We start from the raw sequence: 9947 nt of genomic DNA on the forward strand, positions 1-9947 counted from the left end.
ATTGATCGCTTAGGAAGGCTTTTTTATTTCTTCTGGCTATTCTTTGGATGCTTATATCTTTCCTTTTCTCCTTTGCTTTTCGCTTCTCTTCTTTTCACAGATATTTGTAAGGCCTCCCCAGACAGCTATTTTGCTTTTTTGCATTTCTTTTCCATGGGGATGGTCTTGATCCCCGTTTCATGTACAATGTCATGAACCTCTGACCAGGGTTCATCAGGCACTCTATCTATCAGATCTAGGCCCTTAAATCTATTTCTCACTTCCACTGTATAGTCATAAGGGATTTGATTTAGGTCATACCTGAATGGTCTAGTGGTTTTCTCTACTTTATTCAATTTCAGTATGAATTTGGCAATAAGGAGTTTATGATCTGAGCCACAGTCAGCCCCTGGCCTTGTTTTTGTTGATTGTATAGAGCTTCTCCATCTTTGGCTGCAAAGAATATAATCAATTTGATTTTGGTGTTGACCATCTGGTGATGTCCATGAGTAGAGTCTTCTCTTGTGTTGTTGGAAGAGGGTGTTTGCTATGACCAGTGCATTTTCTTGGCAGAACTCTATTAGTCTTTGTCCTGCTTCATTCCATATTCCAAGGCCAAATTTGCCTGTTACTCCAGGTGTTTCTTGACTTCCTACTTTTGCATTCCAGTCCCCTATGATGAAAAGGACATCTTTTTTGAGTGTTAGTTTTAAAAGGTCTTGTAGGTCTTCATAGAACTGTTTAACTTCAGCTTCTTCAGCGTTACTGGTTGGGACATAGACTTGGATTACTGTGATATTGAATGGTTTGCCTTGGAAACGAACAGAGATCATTCTGTCGTTTTTGAGATTGCATCGAAGTACTGCATTTCGGACTCTTTTGTTGATCATAATGGCCACTCCATTTCTTCTAAGGGATTGCTGCCTGCAGTAGAAGGTATACTGGTCATCTGTGTCTTACTTAGGCAGTGACTTCTTTTGTTTGTTTGTTTTATTGAAGGATAATTGATTTACAACACTCTGTTAATTTTAGGTATACAGCAAAATGATTCAGTTATACAGGTATCGATTTATTTATCTGGGCTTCTCAGGTGGTAAGGAATGTGTCTGCTAAGCAAGAGACACAGCTTTGATTCCTGGGTAGGGAAGATTTCCTGGAGGAGGAAATGATACCCCATTCCAATATTCTTGTCTGGGAAATCCCATAGACAGTGGAGCCTGGCATGTTACAGTTCATGGTGTTGCAAAGAGTCAGCTATGACAGAGCATCTGAGTATGTATATGTCTATGTTCTTTTTTGTTCGTTTCCATTACAGTTTATTACAAAGTATTGAATACTGTTCCTGTGCTAGTACAGTAGGCAGGCCCTTGTTTATCTGGTGTATCTGTTAATCCCATCTCCTAATTCACCTATCCCCACAAAACTTGGTTTAAAAGTTCATTATCTATGTCTATGAGTCTGTTTCTATTCTGTAGGTAAGTTCATTTGTATTATTTTCTGGATTCTACATGTAAGTTAATAACAAATATTTATCTTCATCTGACTTACTTCACTCAGCATAGTAATTTGTAGATCCATACATATCACTACAGATACTATTACTTCATTCTTCTTTATGGCTGAGTAGGATTCATGGAGTGTATACATGTACCACATTTGCTTTACTCATTAATCTGTCAACAGACATTTAGGTTAATATCGTGTCTTGGCCGTTATGAATAGTACTACTATGAACATCGGGGTATGTGTATCTTTTCAAATTAGAGCTTTAAATTTTTTTGTAGAAATATGTCCAGAAGTAGGATTGCTAAATCATAAGGTAGCTCTATTGTTAGTTGTTTAAGAAAACTCCACATGGCCTTCCATAGTGGCTGCACCAATTTACATTCCCACCAACAGTGTAGGAGGGTTCCCTTTTCTCCACAGCCTCCGAGCATTGTAGATGTAGGGGATGGCCCTGTGATCGCTGTAGGGGAGATAACTTATTGTAGTTTGATTGCATTTCTCTAATAACTAGTGACGTTGAGTGTGTTTTCACGTACCCGCTGGCCGTCTGGACGTTTGCATGAAGAATGGTCTGTGTAGAATTTCAGGCAGTGGCTCTTGACGACAGTGGTGGTGAGGCTGTGGCAGCAGCGGTGTGACAGCACAGTGCATGGAACACCTGACACGCTGCCAGGAGCTCTTTGGGGCCAGAGTGCACCGAGACACCAGTGACGTTTCATGAAAATCCAAATGCGGAGGAGGAACAGAGGTTGATTAAAAGAAAGAAAGAAAGAAGGATGAAACAAGGAGGTGGAAACAGGTCAAGGAACTTTCGGTGTGTCAGGAGATGAACCAGCCTGGGGCCAACAGACACGACTCTCTGACCCTCGGTTTCTTCAGCTGGGGGTGAGGCTGGATACGATATTTCAGGTGGCTCTGGTTCTCTCCACCTTGTGTTCTCTAAACTCTGGTTCAATAAATACGAGCTGATTCACTGAGGCTTCCTTGCATTGACTGAGGGGCTCAGCTGGGCTCCAGATGCCTGACCTCCTTCCCCGGGAGCCTGTCTCCCTGGGTCTCAGGGAGCCCGTCCTCCATGGCTCCTCCTGCCTGCCCGCTGGGCTCCCATCCAATCGTTTCCCTCAGACCCTGGATCGCCACAGGCCCCGTGGGATTCCCGGGGATACCTGTGTCATCTGACTTGAGCTGAGCTCGGGGATGCTCCTCTTCCAGCACCGGGGGGGACCAGGATGGACACAGGGCACCCAAGCGTGATTGAGAGCAGAGGGCTTGAGTGCAGGTGTGAGAGAGGGTCAGCTGTAAGCAGAGGGGAGAGAGAGACAGCACACACCTCATCCAGGCTGCCATCACGTTTCACCAGGGCTCCTGCAGGAGGTTCAAGAACCACCTTCCTGTGTTTACCTTGGGACACTGCCCTGACCCACTCATCTATTCCCCACACAGGGCTAGAATGACCCTTACGTATATTGATGTTTGCAGTACCTGCCTCCAGCTTTTCTCTGGCTGCCCATGACTTGAGCACAGATGCCAAACCTTAACTGCAGACCAAAGCAGTGTGCAAGAGCCTGGGGGCCCCTGAGGGTGGAGCTGGAGGCCAGTGTCACTCCATCACTAGGGGCAGGACTGAGGGGCTGGGGGATGGGAGCAGGGACGGAGGGAAAATCCATCCAAGGCCATGTTCTGACCTGGTCTCCCATCCGGGATTGCACCTGCCTGGACATTCTGAGGAGCCTTCATGGGATACCTCAGTCTCTTCCTCTCCAGGGAGGAAAGGGGAGCATCTGGGTGTGGCTCTCACCCCCATGGGCCTGTTCCACAGGGCACCAACTCTCTGTGTTTCCATGTGTGGAGCATGTGAGCACCAAACAGGCTCCTATTTCTGGAGCCCAGGGTAGGAAGCCAGAGACCCAGGACCTGGAAATGATCCCAGGACAACTCCTCAGTTCCTCCCCACGTGCTGCAGAGCCTTCTCGCACTTTTGTCCAAACCTCCCTTGGAAGACTTTCCTCAGTGTCTCTGACTCTGACTCCCTCTCATCCAGTGTTACCATGAGGCTTCAACTGGACCTCCCATTCCTTCCTGAAGATGTCAGCAAGAAAAAAAGCAAAGTGAAGTCGCTCAGTCATGTCTGATTCTTCGTGACCCTATGGAGCATAGCCTGCAGCCTCTCCCATCCATTGGACTTTCCAGGAAATAATACTGGAGTGGGTTGCCATTTCTTTCTCCAGGGCATCTGGACAAGGATCAACTCAGGGATCGAACCATCAGCAGTCATGGCCATCGCCTGCCTGACTTTCAGAAATAGGAGTTCATTTCTTCATCAGTTCCTGGAGAATTCCCATCCTGCACAGACTTCTGGGCAGGTTTCAGGCACTGGATACAGATCCATTCAGTGTCCACCCCCATGTCTCCCTGAACCCTTAGAGCTGGACTCCACTGAGCTCAATGTGTGGTGGATGCATTTCCACAGTGACCCCTGTGTCAGGTGAGATCCCTGTGGTTCTGAGCAACAGAAACTGAGTCTGACTAAGTGAGCACAGAAAAGGGTGCTGGGGGAAGCAGGGCAGGTCAGAGAAAGGAAAGAAACCCCCAAACTCGCACAGTTCAGGAAGTACAGGAAGCAGGACAGGTCCCCCTGCAGGAGCTCACGGTCTGTCCCCTGAGGCCCCTGCCAGCAGGGGCCTTAGGTCCAGGCACCAGGAATCCCAGTGTCAAATTCTCAGGACACGAAATAGCTTGGGTCCAGGGACTATGTTTTTGGACCAGTAGGTCAGGCTGAAGGATGAGGAAGATGAATGGGTAACAGGGACCCTGAACCCTGGGGATAAAGTCTTAGGTCAACAGGCTCCAGATAGAGTGCTTCCTAGATGCACATGTGCCCTCTTCTCAGACCAACAGAAAGGACTCTCCTCACCCTGTTCCGGGTCCAAGCACCCCTCACATGACAGTAAGTGCACCGCTCACTTCCCCAGCTGGAGACAAACACGAATCCCCTCCACCTGGTGCAACTCACAGGGATGTCAGGGGTGAAGGGCTCCAGTGCGATGCCAGTGCTTCTCCTGCTCTGTTGAGCCCCTTTCTCAGTACTCTGCATGTGTGTTATACATGTGCAGGCAACAGGGAGGTGCAGTAGGGACCCGATCTCCAGGAATATTGCTCCCCTGATACCAGTCTTCACTGGGATCCCACTCCCTGTTCCTCTTTCCTGCGGGGAAATTCACTCCTGTGGAGCCTGGGCTGGGCCATCGCTGTGACGGCACTGTCACCTGGATCCTCATCGGATCCTCACTGCACCTCTGAGAGCAGGTGGTATCACCCCCACCGAGAACAGGAGGAAGCTGGGCCCAGGGTCCAGGAACATGGCCACGTCCCCTGCCTGGGCAGGACTGTCCGGGGAGGGGCCTCTGTGTGCTTCCAGCCTCTTTCCTGCATCCAGGTTGAGCTGATTGGTCGGGAGGACACAAGGTGTCCTGTCCCAGGAGGAAGTGAAGCAAGCACGTGGTGTTTCTGTAGCACAGCTGTCCTGGGTCCGGGCCAGTGTGCCTGCCTTCCTGGAGCCCAGGTCATGCGGCTCTCTGTCGCCACCTGCTGCCCTGTCCCACGTTGGGAGAGACGGGCAGGGGTCTGTGCCGCATGCACGTGCCCACCACCCAGGACCTGAGTCCCTCCCAGCAGGGCCTCTGGTGTGGTTTCTAGTTTCTCTGCAGGCCCTGGCACTGGGTGGTTTTAAGCTGCTGCTCCCATGTCTCAAAGGTACCTTGCAATTCACAGAGCCGCCTTCACACCAGCTGCACACAACCTCCTGTTGGCTTGTTCCTGGGGCTTAAACCTAGCTAAGCAGTGTTGTGCTAAGTTGCAGAGGTCAGTATTTACACTAAAGCTGCTTCTTTTCAGCAAGTTGTGTTGCTTGCACAGAATATCTACCAAGTGTTTACACTCAGATGAGTGATGAGCTGGGCTGGGCCCCGTCTCCCTGTCAGTGACAATCGGTGATAAGAGACTTGTTCTGTCACAGCCCTGCTTCCAAACCACGTGTAGTCCCAGCCGGCCCTCCTGCCTGTGGCTGCACCATGCTCAGCCTCTGCTGCTTAGCTCCTCTGTCTCCTAAGGCTGCTAAACCCACTCTTGACTTTACATTACCTGTTAAACATAAAAAAATTAAAAAAAAGCTTTTTCTCTATTTACCTAAGGTAAAGCTGCCTGAACCCTGATGTCCACTGCGACCGTTGGTAGAGTGCACATGAGCAAAGACACCCAGATGTAAGATTCTTTCAGGGCTGAGGTTCTGTGTTTGTCTGCAAGTCAAACTCATTACTTCCCCTTTGCTGAGCGCAACTTGTCCTCTTCCCAACCCCTTCTCCACTATACCCCCAAGTCCTGCTTTCCCTGTATCTGGAAAAGCCTGCTCACAGTGCAGCAGGACTGACCCTGACTCCAGGCTCCTCGCCCAGCCTTGGCCTTGCTCCAGAGCTCAGTGGTGGGTGCTGGTATGGGGAGTGGGGTGTGGTATGGGATAAGCATCCAGCCAAGGTGCTCGGTTTCTCCCTCGTGGTCCCCCAGATCCCAGCTCATGACTCAGAAGTGAGGCCAGAACAGCTCACGGCCAGAGGGGACAGCAGAGGGAGTCCCCAAGACCAGACAGGGCAGGGAGTGGAGGTCCCGCAGTATCCCTGAAGCTTCTCCTGCCCTCTCTCTTGGTCCGAGCCTCCGCATGCTCCCAAACCCTGGGGCATCACCACAGAGGCTGTTTCCTCCAACTCTCGCCCTGCCGCCTGCCTAGCTGCTCTGCAAAGATCAGCAGACCCTGAACTGAACCCCAGTCTGGCCTTTGTCGCCTCCCCTTTGTGTGACCTGCAGCACAGTTATCTGACCTCACCTGTAAAATGAGAAGAATATTTCCCTATATTGTTATGAGGATGAAATGTAATGTGCTCTGTGGCCTGGGCCACACAGTAGGTCCTGCCGAGTGTGGAACTGTCCCCTCTACCTAGACTGTGTTAGATGCAGGTGGAAAACTCCCCCTCCCCCAGAATCACCCCTCCCTCCATGCTGTGTCACCACACCCGCCCCGGGATCTCATATATAAGCATGTGCTACCAGGTCTGATACCTCAGGGAGGTACTGGCTCTACTGATCTCAAACACCCCTGTAGATACCCACGTGCTCTATTATTTCCTCCACCCACCCACACCCCAATCAATAAATACACAGATTTAGTGCTCTGGGTTCCCTCCATATGAGACCTGGGTTCCTTTCACTCTTACTAAAACAGGAAAAAGAAAAAAAAATAACAACCCTTCATGCTGCAGGATAGACAGAGAGAGAGTGAGCTGGTATCTCTTCCTCTTCAAATAAGGACACAAATCTTCCTGGATTGGGCCCCACACTTATGACCTCATTTCACTGTAATTTCCAATTAAAAGCTCTATCTTCAAATAGACTCATTGAGGTGGGGGTGAGGCTGTGGCTTCAACATATGACTGGGGCAGTTGAACACAGTCCACCCATAACCCCAGGTGAATCCATCAAGAGTACTCCCAGGTGACTGCTGCTCAGGAAGATTAACTTTAACCACTTCATGCTCAGTACCATTTACATTACACCATAATTTCTTCTCATCTTAGTCTTTTATCCAGCTAGGGTAAAAGCTTTTTTGAGGATACCACTGAGTATATCCAGAAGAGAGTAAGCAACAAAGAGCTACAAAACCTGCTCACTAAGGCAAAACCTGCTCACTAAGGCAAAACCTAGGAGAATTTTTTGACTGAGGCCCGTTTGTCCAGGTAACCTACACGAGTGCATCATCCCCCCACCTCAGGCTAGCTTCCTCCTGGCAGGCCTCCTCCAGGGGTCAGAGTGGAGCAGAGGGTCCAGGCTGGAGGACTAGTAGGCAGGCTTACGCAGCAGGACCAGGACTAGAGTGAGGAGAGTGGGCCCCGAGGACACAAACTGAAGGGGCTGTGACCCTGGCAGAAGTCCCCTGAGTGGGAGGGGGACATTTCTTCCCTCCCTGACATGATCCCCTCAAGCTGGGCTAGAGGGCCCTGGGTGACTGTGTCTGCACACCCTGCCTGGGACCTGGCTTCTCCCTCCATCTGGGACCCTCTTCTAGTCTACAAGGAGCCGCCCTGACAGTGGAAGGCTGTGTGGCTCAGGGAGCCCTCCAGGGTCACAGTGAGTGGCTGCAATTGTATGTCATTTGAGGGATTCTGGGGAGCCTCAGGCATCCCCACCAAAGAGGAAAACACTTCCTCCACCAACTGTGCAAGTGCCGGTCTCTTCAGGCTCAGCCGTTCAGATGGATGTTTCCTCAAGTCTCTTGAGTCTTTAGAGTTTCCACAAAGTTGCACATGGCCTTAGGGTGCAGGTATGTGATGCTGTCGCCAGGTCAGGTGTGAGTTAGGCTGGTGACCCCCGAGAGGTCAGGGTGCTGGGCACTGAAGGATGTCAGGATTCCAGTTACGGTTTATTGCAGAGCGGAATTCAGGTTCCATCAGCTCCTGGACAGCGTCTGGGCGGGTTTCACACATGAAGCTTCCATTGTCCTCAGGACGAGTTACTGCTCTGGATTCAGTGTGCGGCAGGGCACACAGAGCACTGCCCCCAGGGGTGCTCACCCTGCTCAAAAACAAATCATGACTTTTTAAAAAATGTTCATTTTGCCTGAAATATAGCATCAAATAAGTTGGGGAGCTGTCATAGGATGCGATTTCTAGAAAGCTCTGGGTATGTGTACTCTGTATTTTGCTTATCCGTGCAAGGTCTGCAGTGCTCAATTTGTGCCTCTCTTCGTATTGTCATAGTCTTTCTTTTCTGTTAGTTGCCAGTAAGTTAATTCGGAGTTAAAGAATTTTAAATGCACGACAACAAAAACCCTTTTGTGATGTTGAATTAAATAGGTCCAGGCCTCTGTCTTTTATTTATTATCGTGATGCTTTATTTGTCTGTTACTGTGATTTCCAAGCTAAAAAATTAAAAACAAATTACTAATACCCTGGCCTGTTGTCTCTGAGTACTCCCAGAGGTCAGACTAATGCCCTAGTGTCCAGCTCCTCTGGAGGGCAGTGCAGATACTACATGACCCGAAGCCACCATCGTATGTCACTTTGTCAGACTGTCGAGTGGCCAAAGGCCCAGGCAGACAAGTGCACTCCTATCAGCCAGAATATTCCAGGAGCTTAGGGGCCACTTCCCAGTTGCCAAGGGCAAAGAGCAGGTTGACTCCTCACTGCACATCAAGGCCCTTGAATGAAAGTTTTCTCCCCCAATCCCACTTGTGTTAGTTTCTCTGTGGACTTTCCACCCACAAGTCCTTTGGAAGTGACGCTGTTGACCTGCCTCTGAGCATCTTTATCAAATACCTCTCTTAAGACTATCTTAAAATGGCTTTTGCTTGTTTATTTCATGATTGAGTAATGGAGTATCCATGAGGTACAAACATGTGTTTAATGTTGAAAATAATTTACATTTGCAAAAATTTTCCCTTGTGATTTATAATAAAATCTCTGGTTTATGCAGAATAGATCCATTGAGCTTATTTTACAGACAAGCAAAGTGTCTTTCTTAATCCCTTGATGTCCCTTGTTACAGGGAAGAAGTGGAGGCATTGCGTCAATTTCTGAATGAGTTGAAGACAGACTTGGCTATGGAAGACCAAGAGAGATTCCAACAGGACCTGCTAGACAAGGAGAGGTTTTTAAAGGCGTTTCCACGGTGAAAAAGGAGCTGGAAGAGAGCATAAGAAAGCTCTACGCACCTGCAGACAGGGTTGACAAGTCGCACAGGGACTGTACCATCTTCAAGGTGGTGGCCAGCTCTACCGGCACTGTGTCTGATGCTCTGAACACCCTTGGCCTGGCTCTGGCACCCCTGACAGCAGGGGCCAGGTGGCGCTCTCGACCATTGGGTTAGGGCTGGGAGCAGCAGCTGCTGTGACCACTGTGTCCACCAGCATCGTGGAACACTTTAGTAGGTCATCAGCAGAAATGGAAGCCAGTGGGCTGTTGTCAACTAGCATCAAAGAAAAGGTGTCTGTGGGAGCTCGATGTCTTGTGCACTAGGGACCGCTTTTTCTATGGCTGCTGCTGCTGCTAAGTCACTTCAGTTGTGTCCGACTCTGTGTTATCCCACAGACAGCAGCCACCAGGCTCCCTTGTCCCTGGGATTTTCTAGGCAAGAACACTGGAGTGGGTTGCCATTTCCTTCTCCAATGCATGAAAACGAAAAGTGAAAGGGAAGTCGCTCAGTCATGTCCAACTCTTAGCGACCCCATGGACTGCAGCCTACCAGGCTCCTCCATCCATGGGATTTTCCAGGCAAAGTACTGGAGTGGGGTGCCATTGAGTCTACAAATCCATGAAAGGGGTTAGGAAAAATGTCCATGCTGCAAAGCTGGTGAAAGAAAACTCTCAGCAGCCCATGCTAAAAGCTTCACAAGCACTGGGCAAGTCTCTGTCCAAACC

The 9947-nt window shown here is 49.5% G+C and overlaps 1 pseudogene; it reads left to right on the top strand.

The window, feature by feature from the left end:
- Positions 1 to 1693: 1693 nt before the first annotated feature.
- On the top strand, positions 1694 to 9545 carry LOC129643270 (apolipoprotein L3-like; annotated as a pseudogene).
- Positions 9546 to 9947: the final 402 nt, after the last annotated feature.

Source organism: Bubalus kerabau, chromosome 1 (genome assembly GCF_029407905.1).
Source record: "Bubalus kerabau isolate K-KA32 ecotype Philippines breed swamp buffalo chromosome 1, PCC_UOA_SB_1v2, whole genome shotgun sequence".
In the NCBI taxonomy this organism is placed as follows: domain Eukaryota; kingdom Metazoa; phylum Chordata; class Mammalia; order Artiodactyla; family Bovidae; genus Bubalus; species Bubalus kerabau.